Consider the following 15,310-nt stretch of genomic DNA (forward strand, 5'->3'; position numbering starts at 1 on the left):
AGACATGGATTCAGTTCACTCTGGACCATTAGAATCTGGAGTCAGGCATGGATTCAGTTCACTATGGCCCATTAGAATCTGGAGTCAGGCATGGATTCAGTTCACTATGGACCATTCGAATCTGGAGTCAGACATGGATTCAGTTCACTATGGACCAATAGAATCTGGAGTCAGACATGGATTCAGTTCACTATGGACCATTAGAATCTGGAGTCAGGCATGGATTCAGTTCACTCTGGACCATTAGAATCTGGAGTCAGACATGGATTCAGTTCAATCTGGAATCTGGAGTCAGGCATGGATTCAGTTCACTATGGACCATTAGAATCTGGAGTCAGGCATGGATTCAGTTCACTATGGACCATTCGAATCTGGAGTCAGACATGGATTCAGTTCACTCTGGACCATTAGAATCTGGAGTCAGACATGGATTCAGTTCACTCTGGACCATTAGAATCTGGAGTCAGGCATGGATTCAGTTCACTATGGACCATTCGAATCTGTAGTCAGACATGGATTCAGTTCACTATGGACCATTAGAACTGGAGTCAGGCATGGATTCCATTGGACCAGAATCTGGAGTCAGACATGGATTCAGTTCACTATGGACCATTCAGACGAATCTGGACTATTAGTCAGACATGGATTCAGTTCATTAGAACTATGGATCTGTTCAGACATGGATTCAGTTCACTCTGGACCATTAGAATCTGGAGTCAGACATGGATTCAGTTCACTCTGGACCATTAGAATCTGGAGTCAGGCATGGATTCAGTTCACTATGGCCCATTAGAATCTGGAGTCAGGCATGGATTCAGTTCACTATGGACCATTCGAATCTGGAGTCAGACATGGATTCAGTTCACTATGGACCATTAGAATCTGGAGTCAGGCATGGATTCAGTTCACTATGGACCATTCGAATCTGTAGTCAGACATGGATTCAGTTCACTATGGACCATTAGAATCTGGAGTCAGGCATGGATTCAGTTCACTATGGACCATTAGAATCTGGAGTCAGGCATGGATTCAGTTCACTATGGACCATTAGAATCTGGAGTCAGGCATGGATTCAGTTCACTCTGGACCATTGGAATCTGGAGTCAGACATGGATTCAGTTCACTATGGACCATTAGAATCTGGAGTCAGGCATGGATTCAGTTCACTCTGGACCATTAGAATCTGGAGTCAGACATGGATTCAGTTCACTCTGGACCATTAGAATCTGGAGTCAGGCATGGATTCAGTTCACTATGGACCATTCGAATCTGGAGTCAGACATGGATTCAGTTCACTATGGACCATTCGAATCTGTAGTCAGACATGGATTCAGTTCACTATGGACCAATAGAATCTGGAGTCAGACATGGATTCAGTTCACTCTGGACCATTAGAATCTGGAGTCAGGCATGGATTCAGTTCACTATGGACCATTCGAATCTGGAGTCAGACATGGATTCAGTTCACTCTGGACCATTAGAATCTGGAGTCAGGCATGGATTCAGTTCACTATGGACCATTCGAATCTGGAGTCAGACATGGATTCAGTTCACTATGGCCCATTAGAATCTGGAGTCAGGCATGGATTCAGTTCACTATGGACCATTCGAATCTGTAGTCAGACATGGATTCAGTTCACTATGGACCAATAGAATCTGGAGTCAGACATGGATTCAGTTCACTCTGGACCATTAGAATCTGGAGTCAGGCATGGATTCAGTTCACTATGGCCCATTAGAATCTGGAGTCAGGCATGGATTCAGTTCACTATGGACCATTCGAATCTGGAGTCAGGCATGGATTCAGTTCACTCTGGACCATTAGAATCTGGAGTCAGACATGGATTCAGTTCACTCTGGACCATTAGAATCTGGAGTCAGGCATGGATTCAGTTCACTATGGACCATTAGAATCTGGAGTCAGACATGGATTCAGTTCACTCTGGACCATTAGAATCTGGAGTCAGACATGGATTCAGTTCACTCTGGACCATTAGAATCTGGAGTCAGGCATGGATTCAGTTCACTATGGACCATTCGAATCTGTAGTCAGACATGGATTCAGTTCACTATGGACCATTCGAATCTGTAGTCAGACATGGATTCAGTTCACTATGGACCATTAGAATCTGGAGTCAGGCATGGATTCAGTTCACTATGGACCATTCGAATCTGTAGACAGACATGGATTCAGTTCACTATGGACCAATAGAATCTGGAGTCAGACATGGATTCAGTTCACTCTGGACCATTAGAATCTGGAGTCAGGCATGGATTCAGTTCACTATGGCCCATTAGAATCTGGAGTCAGGCATGGATTCAGTTCACTATGGACCATTCGAATCTGGAGTCAGACATGGATTCAGTTCACTATGGACCATTAGAATCTGGAGTCAGGCATGGATTCAGTTCACTCTGGACCATTAGAATCTGGAGTCAGACATGGATTCAGTTCACTCTGGACCATTAGAATCTGGAATCAGACATGGATTCAGTTCACTATGGCCCATTAGAATCTGGAGTCAGGCATGGATTCAGTTCACTATGGACCATTCGAATCTGTATTCAGACATGGATTCAGTTCACTATGGACCATTAGAATCTGGAGTCAGGCATGGATTCAGTTCACTATGGACCATTCGAATCTGGAGTCAGACATGGATTCAGTTCACTATGGACCATTAGAATCTGGAGTCAGACATGGATTCAATTCACTCTGGACTATTAGAATCTGGAGTCAGGCATGGATTCAGTTCACTCTGGACCATTAGAATCTGGAGTCAGGCATGGATTCAGTTCACTATGGACCATTAGAATCTGGAGTCAGGCATGGATTCAGTTCACTATGGACCATTAGAATCTGGAGTCAGACATGGATTCAGTTCACTCTGGACCATTAGAATCTGGAGTCAGACATGGATTCAGTTCACTCTGGACCATTAGAATCTGGAGTCAGGCATGGATTCAGTTCACTATGGACCATTAGAATCTGGTCAGACATGGATTCAGTTGACTATGGACCATTAGAATCTGGAGTCAGGCATGGATTCAGTTCACTATGGACCATTCGAATCTGGAGTCAGACATGGATTCAGTTCACTATGGACCATTAGAATCTGGAGTCAGACATGGATTCAATTCACTCTGGACTATTAGAATCTGGAGTCAGGCATGGATTCAGTTCACTCTGGACCATTAGAATCTGGAGTCAGGCATGGATTCAGTTCACTATGGACCATTCGAATCTGGAGTCAGACATGGATTCAGTTCACTATGGACCATTAGAATCTGTAGTCAGACATGGATTCAGTTCACTCTGGACCATTAGAATCTGGAGTCAGGCATGGATTCAGTTCACTCTGGACCATTAGAATCTGGAGTCAGGCATGGATTCAGTTCACTATGGACCATTCGAATCTGGAGTCAGACATGGATTCAGTTCACTATGGACCATTATAATCTGCAGTCAGACATGGATTCAGTTCACTCTGGACCATTAGAAACAGGAGTCAGACATGGATTCAGTTCACTAATGACCATTTGGACAAACCTTTAGACTAGATAATTTTGTCTTTGGTATGTGAAGTTTGTAAATACAAATAATTTGATGTCACAACGATGTCATCAGTCAAATATTTGACATGTGTATTAGCCAATTCACTCAGGTTACACACAACACAGATAACATGATCTAAAATTGGGGGAAACTGTCAAATGAATGTATTGAAAATGCCTCAAATGTATTTTTCTGCTCACAGGGCAGAGTGGTGCTGGTAGGTAACAACTGGGCTAAAGGCCAATTCACAGAGGGAGCAGAGCTGGTGGACTCTGTTCTGGATGTGGTGAGGAAAGAGGCCCGAGAGCTGTGTCTGTCTACAGGGATTCCAACTCACCCACTCCCTGGGTGGAAGCACAGGATCCTGCATGGTGAACTCTACTGATCAGCAACATCCATGAAGAATAACCCGACCAAAATCATGAAGACTTTTACAGTTGTGCCCTCTACCAAAGTATCGGACACTGTTGTTGAGCCTTACAATGTTACCCTCTCCGTTCACCAGCTTGTAGAGAACAGATGAACAGACTTATTGCCTAGACAATGAAGCCTACGATATCTGCTTCGTGTACCGTGAGGCTGGACGAGACGGAGTTCACTGAGGCAGAGAGCAGCACGAATGGCCTGGTGTCAAGAGTACCAGCATTACCAGGACGCCACCGCTGAGGAGGAAGGATGGTATAGGCTGAAAAGACTATCAACTATCATCTTCATTTTCCTTGGTTCTGTTGTCCAGTTCTATCAGGTTCTGTTGTCCAGTTCTATCTGGTTCTCTTGTCCACTTCTATCAGGTTCTGCTGTCCAGTTCTATCAGGTTCTGTTGTCCAGTTCTATCAGGTTCTGTTGTCCAGTTCTATCAGGTTCTGTTGTCCAGTTCTATCAACAGGGTTCTGTTGTCCAGTTCTATCAGGTTCTGTTGTCCAGTTCTATCAGGTTCTGTTGTCCAGTTCTATCTATAGGGTTATGTTGTCCAGTTCTATCAACAGGGTTATGTTGTCCAGTTCTATCAGGTTCTGTTGTCCAGTTCTATCAGGTTCTGTTTCCAGTTCTATCAACAGGGTTATGTTGTCCAGTTCTATCAGGTTCTGTTGTCCAGTTCTATCAGGTTCTGTTGTCCAGTTCTATCAGGTTCTGTTGTCCAGTTCTATCAGGTTCTGTTGTCCAGTTCTATCAACAGGGTTCTGTTGTCCAGTTCTATCAGGTTCTGTTGTCCAGTTCTATCAGGTTCTGTTGTCCAGTTCTATCTATAGGGTTATGTTGTCCAGTTCTATCAACAGGGTTATGTTGTCCAGTTCTATCAGGTTCTGTTGTCCAGTTCTATCAACAGGGTTATGTTGTCCAGTTCTATCAACAGGGTTCTGTGGTCCAGTTCTATCAGGTTCTGTTGTCCAGTTCTATCAGGTTCTGTTGTCCAGTTCTATCAGGTTCTGTTGACCAGTTCTATCAACAGGGTTATGTTGTCCAGTTCTATCAGGATCTGTTGTCCAGTTCTATCAGGTTCTGTTGTCCAGTTCTATCAACAGGGTTATGTTGTCCAGTTCTATCAGGTTCTGTTTTCCAGTTCTATCAACAGGGTTATGTTGTCCAGTTCTATCAGGTTCTGTTGTCCAGTTCTATCAGTGTTCTGTTGTCCAGTTCTATCAAGTTATGTTGTCCAGTTCTATCAGGTTATGTTGTCCAGTTCTCAGGTTCTGTTGTCCAGTTCTATCAGGTTCTGCTGTCCAGTTCTATCTATAGGGTTCTGTTGTCCAGTTCTATCTATAGGGTTCTGTTGTCCAGTTCTATCAGGTTCTGTTGTCCAGTTCTATCAGGTTCTGTTGTCCAGTTCTATCAGGTTCTGTTGTCCAGTTCTATCAACAGGGTTATGTTGTCCAGTTCTATCAGGTTCTGCTGTCCAGTTCTATCAGGTTCTGTTGTCCAGTTCTATCAGGTTCTGTTGTCCAGTTCTATCAGGTTCTGCTGTCCAGTTCTATCTATAGGGTTCTGTTGTCCAGTTCTATCTATAGGGTTCTGTTGTCCAGTTCTATCAATATCATTCTGTTGTCCAGTTCTATCTATAGGGTTCTGCTGTCCAGTTCTATCAACAGGGTTATGTTGTCCAGTTCTATCAGGTTCTGTTGTCCAGTTCTATCAACAGGGTTATGTTGTCCAGTTCTATCAGGTTCTGTTGTCCAGTTCTATCTGGTTCTCTTGTCCACTTCTATCAGGTTCTGCTGTCCAGTTCTATCAGGTTCTGTTTTCTGTTGACCAGTTCTATCAACAGGGTTATGTTGTCCAGTTCTATCAGGTTCTGTTGTCCAGTTCTATCAGGTTCTGTTTCCAGTTCTATCAACAGGGTTATGTTGTCCAGTTCCATCAGGTTCTGTTTCCAGTTCTATCAACAGGGTTATGTTGTCCAGTTCCATCAGGTTCTGTTGTCCAGTTCTATCAGGTTCTGCTGTCCAGTTCTATCAACAGGGTTATGTTGTCCAGTTCTATCAGGTTCTGCTGTCCAGTTCTATCAGGTTCTGTTGTCCAGTTCTATCAGGTTCTGTTGTCCAGTTCTATCAACAGGGTTCTGTTGTCCAGTTCTATCAACAGGGTTCTGTTGTGCAGTTCTATCAACAGGGTTATGTTGTCCAGTTCTATCAACAGGGTTATGTTGTCCAGTTCTATCAGGTTCTGTTGTCCAGTTCTATCAGGTTCTGTTGTCCAGTTCTATCAACAGGGTTATGTTGTCCAGTTCTATCAGGTTCTGTTGTCCAGTTCTATCAGGTTCTGTTGCCCACTTCTATCAGGTTCTGTTGTCCAGTTTATCAACAGGGTTATGTTGTCCAGTTCTATCAGGTTCTGTAGTCCAGTTTTATCAGGTTCTGTTGTCCAGTTCTATCAACAGGGTTCTGTTGTCCAGTTCTATCAGGTTCTGTTGTCCAGTTCTATCAGGTTCTGTTGTCCAGTTCTATCAGGTTCTGCTGTCCAGTTCTATCAGGTTCTGTTGTCCAGTTCTATCAGGTTCTGTTGTCCAGTTCTATCAGGTTCTGTTGTCCAGTTCTATCAACAGGGTTATGTTGTCCAGTTCTATCAGGTTCTGTAGTCCAGTTTTATCAGGTTCTGTTGTCCAGTTCTATCAGGTTCTGTTGTCCAGTTCTATCAACAGGGTTCTGTTGTCCAGTTCTATCAGGTTCTGTTGTCCAGTTCTATCAATTTCTGCTGTCCAGTTCTATCAGGTTCTGTTGTCCAGTTCTATCAGGTTCTGTTGTCCAGTTCTATCAGGTTCTGCTGTCCAGTTCTATCAGGTTCTGTTGTCCAGTTCTATCAGGTTCTGTTGTCCAGTTCTATCAGGTTCTGTTGTCCAGTTCTATCAACAGGGTTCTGTTGTCCAGTTCTATCAACAGGGTTCTGTTGTGCAGTTCTATCAAGTTATGTTGTCCAGTTCTATCAGGTTATGTTGTCCAGTTCTCAGGTTCTGTTGTCCAGTTCTATCAGGTTCTGTTGTCCAGTTCTATCTATAAGGTTCTGTTGTCCAGTTCTATCTATAAGGTTCTGTTGTCCAGTTCTATCAATATCATTCTGTTGTCCAGTTCTATCTATAGGGTTCTGCTGTCCAGTTCTATCTATAGGATTCTGTTGTCCAGTTCTATCAACAGGGTTCTGTTGTCCAGTTCTATCAACGGGGTTCTGTTGTCCAGTTCTATCAATAGGGTTCTGTTGTCCAGTTCTATCAATTGGGTTCTGTTGTCCAGTTCTATCAATAGGGTTCTGTTGTCCAGTTCTATCAATTGGGTTCTGTTGTCCAGTTCTATCAATAGGGTTCTGTTGTCCAGTTTGATCAACGGGTTCTGTTGTCCAGTTCTATCAATAGGGTTCTGTTGTACAGTTCTATCAATAGGGTTCTATTGTCCAGTTCTAATTCTTGGTTCTGTTTAACACCACCTGTTTTTCTGTGATATTCTGTCCATATGAGCAGCCTAATGCTTGGTGTGTTTACCAAAACACACGGTCTCAGCCTAATGCTTGGTGTGTTTACCAAAACACACGGCCTCAGCCTAATGCTTGGTGTGTTTACCAATACACACGGTCTCAGCCAAATGCTTGGTGTGTTTACCAAAACACACAGTCTCAGCCTAATGCTTGGTGTGTTTACCAAAACACACAGTCTCAGCCAAATGCTTGGTTTATCTACCAAAACACACGGTCTCAGCCTAATGCTTGGTTTATCTACCAAAACACACGGTCTCAGCCTAATGCTTGGTGTGTTTACCAAAACACACGGTCTCAGCCTAATGCTTGGTGTGTTTACCAAAACACACGGTCTCAACCTAATGCTTGGTGTGTTTACCAAAACACACGGTCTCAGCCTAATGCTTGGTGTGTTTACCAAAACACACAGCCTCAGCCTAATGCTTGGTGTGTTTACCAAAACACACGGTCTCAGCCTAATGCTTGGTGTGTTTACCAAAACACACAGTCTCAGCCTAATGCTTGGTGTGTTTACCAAAACACACAGCCTCAGCCTAATGCTTGGTGTGTTTACCAAAACACACGGTCTCAGCCTAATGCTTGGTGTGTTTACCAAAACACACGGTCTCAGCCTAATGCTTGGTGTGTTTACCAAAACACACGGTCTCAGCCTAATGCTTGGTGTGTTTACCAAAACACACGGTCTCAGCCTAATGCTTGGTGTGTTTACCAAAACACACGGTCTCAGCCTAATGCTCGGTGTGTTTACCAAAACACACGGTCTCAGCCTAATGCTCGGTGTGTTTACCAAAACACACGGTCTCAGCCTAATGCTTGGTGTGTTTACCAAAACACACGGTCTCAGCCTAATGCTTGGTGTGTTTACCAAAACACACGGTCTCAGCCTAATGCTTGGTGTGTTTACCAAAACACACGGTCTCAGCCTAATGCTTGGTGTGTTTACCAAAACACACGGTCTCAGCCTAATGCTTGGTGTGTTTACCAAAACACACAGTCTCAGCCTAATGCTTGGTGTGTTTACCAAAACACACGGTCTCAGCCTAATGCTTGGTGTGTTTACCAAAACACACAGTCTCAGCCAAATGCTTGGTTTATCTACCAAAACACACGGTCTCAGCCTAATGCTTGGTTTATCTACCAAAACACACGGTCTCAGCCTAATGCTTGGTTTATCTACCAAAACACACGGTCTCAGCCTAATGCTTGGTGTGTTTACCAAAACACACGGTCTCAGCCTAATGCTTGGTGTGTTTACCAAAACACACGGTCTCAGCCTAATGCTTGGTGTGTTTACCAAAACACACGGTCTCAGCCTAATGCTTGGTGTGTTTACCAAAACACACAGCCTCAGCCTAATGCTTGGTGTGTTTACCAAAACACACGGTCTCAGCCTAATGCTTGGTGTGTTTACCAAAACACACGGTCTCATGCTTGGTGTGTTTACCAAAACACACGGTCTCAGCCTAATGCTTGGTGTGTTTACCAAAACACACGGTCTCAGCCTAATGCTTGGTGTGTTTACCAAAACACACAGCCTCAGCCTAATGCTTGGTGTGTTTACCAAAACACACGGTCTCAGCCTAATGCTTGGTGTGTTTACCAAAACACACAGTCTCAGCCAAATGCTTGGTTTATCTACCAAAACACACGGTCTCAGCCTAATGCTTGGTTTATCTACCAAAACACACGGTCTCAGCCTAATGCTTGGTTTATCTACCAAAACACACGGTCTCAGCCTAATGCTTGGTGTGTTTACCAAAACACACGGTCTCAGCCTAATGCTTGGTGTGTTTACCAAAACACACGGTCTCAGCCTAATGCTTGGTGTGTTTACCAAAACACACGGTCTCAGCCTAATGCTTGGTGTGTTTACCAAAACACACGGCCTCAGCCTAATGCTTGGTGTGTTTACCAAAACACACGGTCTCAGCCTAATGCTTGGCGTGTTTACCAAAACACACGGTCTCAGCCTAATGCTTGGTGTGTTTACCAAAACACACGGTCTCAGCCTAATGCTTGGTTTACCAAAACACACAGCCTCAGCCTAATGCTTGGTTTATCTACCAAAACACACGGTCTCAGCCTAATGCTTGGTGTGTTTACCAAAACACACGGTCTCAGCCTAATGCTTGGTGTGTTTACCAAAACACACGGTCTCAGCCTAATGCTTGGTGTGTTTACCAAAACACACGGTCTCAGCCTAATGCTTGGTGTGTTTACCAAAACACACAGCCTCAGCCTAATGCTTGGTGTGTTTACCAAAACACACGGTCTCAGCCTAATGCTTGGTGTGTTTACCAAAACACACGGTCTCAGCCTAATGCTTGGTGTGTTTACCAAAACACACGGTCTCAGCCTAATGCTTGGTTTATCTACCAAAACACACGGATTCAGCCTAATGCTTGGTGTGTTTACCAAAACACACGGTCTCAGCCTAATGCTTGGTGTGTTTACCAAAACACACAGTCTCAGCCTAATGCTCGGTGTGTTTACCAAAACACACGGTCTCAGCCTAATGCTTGGTGTGTTTACCAAAACACACGGTCTCAGCCTAATGCTTGGTGTGTTTACCAAAACACACGGTCTCAGCCTAATGCTTGGTGTGTTTACCAAAACACACAGTCTCAGCCCAATGCTTGGTGTGTTTACCAAAACACACGGTCTCAGCCTAATGCTTGGTGTGTTTACCAAAACACACGGTCTCAGCCTAATGCTTGGTGTGTTTACCAAAACACACGGTCTCAGCCTAATGCTTGGTGTGTTTACCAAAACACACGGTCTCAGCCCAATGCTTGGTGTGTTTACCAAAACACACGGTCTCAGCCTAATGCTTGGTGTGTTTACCAAAACACACGGTCTCAGCCTAATGCTTGGTGTGTTTACCAAAACACACGGTCTCAGCCTAATGCTTGGTTTATCTACCAAAACACACGGTCTCAGCCTAATGCTTGGTGTGTTTACCAAAACACACGGTCTCAGCCTAATGCTTGGTGTGTTTACCAAAACACACAGTCTCAGCCTAATGCTCGGTGTGTTTACCAAAACACACGGTCTCAGCCTAATGCTTGGTGTGTTTACCAAAACACACGGTCTCAGCCTAATGCTTGGTTTATCTACCAAAACACACGGTCTCAGCCTAATGCTTGGTGTGTTTACCAAAACACACAGTCTCAGCCTAATGCTTGGTGTGTTTACCAAAACACACGGTCTCAGCCTAATGCTTGGTGTGTTTACCAAAACACACGGTCTCAGCCTAATGCTTGGTGTGTTTACCAAAACACACGGTCTCAGCCTAATGCTTGGTTTACCAAAACACATGGTCTCAGCCTAATGCTTGGTTTATCTACCAAAACACACGGTCTCAGCCTAATGCTTGGTTTACCAAAACACACAGCCTCAGCCTAATGCTTGGTTTATCTACCAAAACACACGGTCTCAGCCTAATGCTTGGTGTGTTTACCAAAACACACGGTCTCAGCCTAATGCTTGTAATAAACACTAGATATTCAGAGGTAATAATTTATTACATTTAATTCAGTAGAATGTGAAATCAGTATTTACCACATCAAGCTAATTTTGCACAGGTTTCCGTAAAGTCCGTAAAACCTAGAATTAATTCTCAGTTGTATGTTTTACATACGTTTTCGGCTGACTGGTTTACAATGGATGACTGCAACTGTGTAATTGAATATTGCATGAAGAACAAATAAGATGTAAAGCAGAAACAAATATCACCTAATACTAATGACTACTGCAATCGATTTGTACGCTTTACGTTCCTGAGGGAGAGAGAGACTCAACACCACTACAAACTTAAACGGTTCAATTGTTATGAATATTGCTATGACAATCCAACAATCCAATAAGGCAATTTTAATTTCAGTTTAGTTACATGTTTAATGTTTGTCTGAAAAGACTTTACATTGATCCATGTATTACACCTTTTAAAAAGTTTACATTTCAAGACAGTTATGAGGCACGGACAGTAGCATCCAGGTCAGGGGGTAGGTAGGGTCAGGGGGTAGGCAGGGTCAGGGGGTAGGTAGGGTCAGGGGGTAGGCAGGGTCAGGGGGTAGGTAGGGTCAGGGGGTAGGTAGGGTCAGGGGGTAGGCAGGGTAGGCAGGGTCAGGGGGTAGGCAGGGTCAGGGGTTAGACAGGGTCAGGGGTAGGTAGGGTCAGGGGGTAGGTAGGGTCAGGGGGTAGGGAGGGTCAGGGGGTAGGGAGGGTCAGGGGGTAGGCGGGGTCAGGGGGTAGGCGGGGTCAGGGGTAGGCAGGGTCAGGGTGTAGGTAGGGTCAGGGGGTAGGTAGGGTCAGGGGGTAGGCAGGGTCAGGGGGTAGGCAGGGTCAGGGGTTAGGCAGTGTCAGGGGTAGGTAGGGTCAGGGGGTAGGTAGGGTCATGGGGTAGGCAGGGTCAGGGGTAGGCAGGGTCAGGGGTAGGCAGGGTCAGGGGTAGGCAGGGTCAGGGGGTAGGCAGGGTCAGGGGGTAGGTAGGGTCAGGGGGTAGGCAGGGTCAGGCGGTAGGCAGGGTCAGGGGGTAGGCAGGGTCAGGGGGTAGGCAGGGTCAGGGGTTAGGCAGGGTCAGGGGTAGGCAGGGTCAGGGGGTAGGCAGGGTCAGAGGGTAGGCAGGGTCAGGGGGTAAGCAGGGTCAGGGGGTAGTTAGGGTCAGGAGGTAGGCAGGGTCAGGGATAGGTAGGGTCAGGGGTTAGGTAGGGTCAGGGGGTAGGAGGGTCAGGGGGTAGGCAGGGTCACAGGGTAGGCAGGGTCAGGGGTTAGGCTGTGTCAGGGGGTAGGCAGGGTCAGGGGTTAGGTAGGGTCAGGGGTTAGGTAGAGTCAGGGGGTAGGCAGGGTCAGGGGGTAGGCAAGGTCAAGGGGTAGGTAGGGTCAGGTGGGTAGGTAGAGTCAGGGGGTAGGCAGGGTAAGAGGGTAGGCAGGGTCAGGGGGTAGGCAGGGTCAGAAGGTAGGCAGGGTCAGGGGTAGGTAGGGTCAGGGGGTAGGTAGGGTCAGGGGGTAGGCAGGGTCAGGGGGTAGGCAGGGTCAGGGGTTAAGCAGTGTCAGGGGGTAGGCAGGGTCAGGGGTTAGGTAGGGTCAGGGGTTAGGTAGAGTCAGGGGGTAGGCAGTGTCAGGGGGTAGGCAGGGTCAGGGGGTAGGCAGGGTCAGGGGGTAGGTAGGGTCAGGGGGTATGTAGGGTCAGGGGGTAGGCAGGGTAAGGGGTTAGGCATGGTCAGGGGGTAGGTAGGCTCAGGGGGTAGGCAGGGTCAGGGGGTAGGAGGGTCAGGGGGTAGGTAGGCTCAGGGGGTAGGCAGGGTCAGGGGTTAGGCAGGGTCAGGGGGTAGAAAGGATAAAGAGGGGTATATATATCTGTGTAGCAGGCGAGGCCAGGGTCAGGGTGTAGGTAAGGTCATAGGTGAGGCTCCTTCTTCATCAAGAGACTCCTGTCCTGGCAGCCTCAAGTCCTGACAGACTGCTGTCCTTCCTGGCAGACTGCTGTCCTTCCTGGCAGACTGCTGTCCTTCCTGGCAGACTGCTGTCCTTCCTGACAGTCTCATGTCCTTCCTGGCAGACTCCCTCCCACTCATCCCCCTAACACCTTTCTGTTTCTACTGTTACCAAAGAAAATCTTCTCAGGTTGAAAATATTTGGTATCAGATCCTCAAAAAAATGTATCCAGCTGCATCATTGAGAGCATCTTGACTGACTGCATCACTGCTTGGTACGGTAAGTGCATCACCGTCATCCGCATGGCGCTACAGATGGTGGTGCGGACAGCCCAGTACAGCCCTGGGGTCGAGTTCCTTTCCATTCAGTACCTCCATATCAAAACGGTGGGAAAGGAAGACCTGGACTTAAGCAACTGTTCTCTCTGCTACCGAATGGCAAGAGGGACCGGAGTGCCAAGTCTGATACCAACAGACTGCTGAACAGCTTCTATCCCCAAGCCATCAGACTGCTGAACAGCTTCTATCCCCAAGCCATCAGACTGCTGAACAGCTTCTACCCCGAAGCCACCAGACTGCTGAACAGCTTCTATCCCCAAGCCATCAGACTGCTGAACAGCTTCTATCCCCAAGCCATCAGACTGCTGAACAGCTTCTACCCCGAAGCCACCAGACTGCTGAACAGCTTCTACCCCGAAGCCACCAGACTGCTGAACAGCTTCTACCCCAAAATCATCAGACTGCTGAACAGTTTCTACCCCCAAGCCATCAGACTGCTGAACAGCTTCTACCCCCAAGCCATCAGACTGCTGAACAGCTTCTACCCCCAAGACACCAGACCGCTGAACAGCTTCTACCCCCAAGCCATGAGACTGCTGAACAGCTTCTATACCCAAGCCATCAGACTGCTGAACAGCTTCTATCCCCAAGCCATCAGACTGCTGAACAGCTTCTATCCCCAAGCCATCAGACTGTAGAACAGCTTCTATCCCCAAGCCATCAGACTGCTGACCAGCTTCTACCCCGAAGCCACCAGACTGCTGAACAGCTTCTACCCCCAAGCCACCAGACTGCTGAACAGCTTCTACCCCCAAGCCACCAGACTGATGAACAGCTTCTACCCCCAAGCCATTAGACTGCTGAACAGCTTCTATCCCCAAGCCATCAGACTGCTGAACAGCTTCTACCCCCAAGCCATGAGACTGCTGAACAGCTTCTATCCCCAAGACACCAGACTGCTGAACAGCTTCTATCCCCAAGCCATCAGACTGCTGAACAGCTTCTACCCCCAAGCCATCAGACTGCTGAACAGCTTCTATCCCCAAGCCATCAGACTGCTGAACAGCTATTACCCCCAAGCCATCAGACTGCTGAACAGCTTCTACCCCCAAGCCATCAGACTGCTGAACAGCTTCTACCCCAAGCCATCATACTGGTGAACAGCTTCTATCCCCAAGCCATCAGACTGCTGAACAGCTTCTACCCCCAAGCCATTAGACTGCTGAACAGCTTCTACCTCCAAGCCATCAGACTGCTGAACAGCTTCTAACCCCAAGCCATCATACTGGTGAACAGCTTCTATCCCCAAGCCACCAGACTGCTGAACAGCTTCTACCCCCAAGCCATCAGACTGCTGAACAGCTTCTAACCCCAAGCCATCATACTGGTGAACAGCTTCTATCCCCAAGCCATCAGACTGCTGAACAGCTTCTACCCCCAAGCCATCAGACTGCTGAACAGCTTCTACCCCCAAGCCATCAGACTGCTGAACAGCTTCTAACCCCAAGCCATCATACTGGTGAACAGCTTCTATCCCCAAGCCATCAGACTGCTGAACAGCTTCTACCCCCAAGCCATCAGACTGCTGAACAGCTTCTACCCCCAAGCCATCAGACTGCTGAACAGCTTCTAACCCCAAGCCATCATACTGGTGAACAGCTTCTATCCCCAAGCCATCAGACTGCTGAACAGCTTCTATCCCCAAGCCATCAGACTGCTGAACAGCTTCTACCCCCAAGCCATCAGACTGCTGAACAGCTTCTACCCCCAAGCCATCAGACTGCTGAACAGCTTCTACCCCCAAGCCATCAGACTGCTGAACAGCTTCTAACCCCAAGCCATCAGACTGCTGAACAGCTTCTACCCCCAAGCCATCAGACTGCTGAACATCTAAGAAAAACTGCCTACACGGACTATATGTATTGACCCTTTTATTATTTTTTTTGCAGTGACTCAAAAGGACTCTACACACTCACACTGAGACTCCAACACACATTTGCTCACAAACACATTCATACTGACTCTACACATATGCAGGCATACACACTCCCATAGAATCATCATATACGCTGTTGCTACT

The sequence above is a fragment of the Oncorhynchus masou genome, chromosome 10 (genome assembly GCF_036934945.1).
Source record: "Oncorhynchus masou masou isolate Uvic2021 chromosome 10, UVic_Omas_1.1, whole genome shotgun sequence".
Classification (NCBI taxonomy): Eukaryota; Metazoa; Chordata; class Actinopteri; order Salmoniformes; family Salmonidae; genus Oncorhynchus; species Oncorhynchus masou.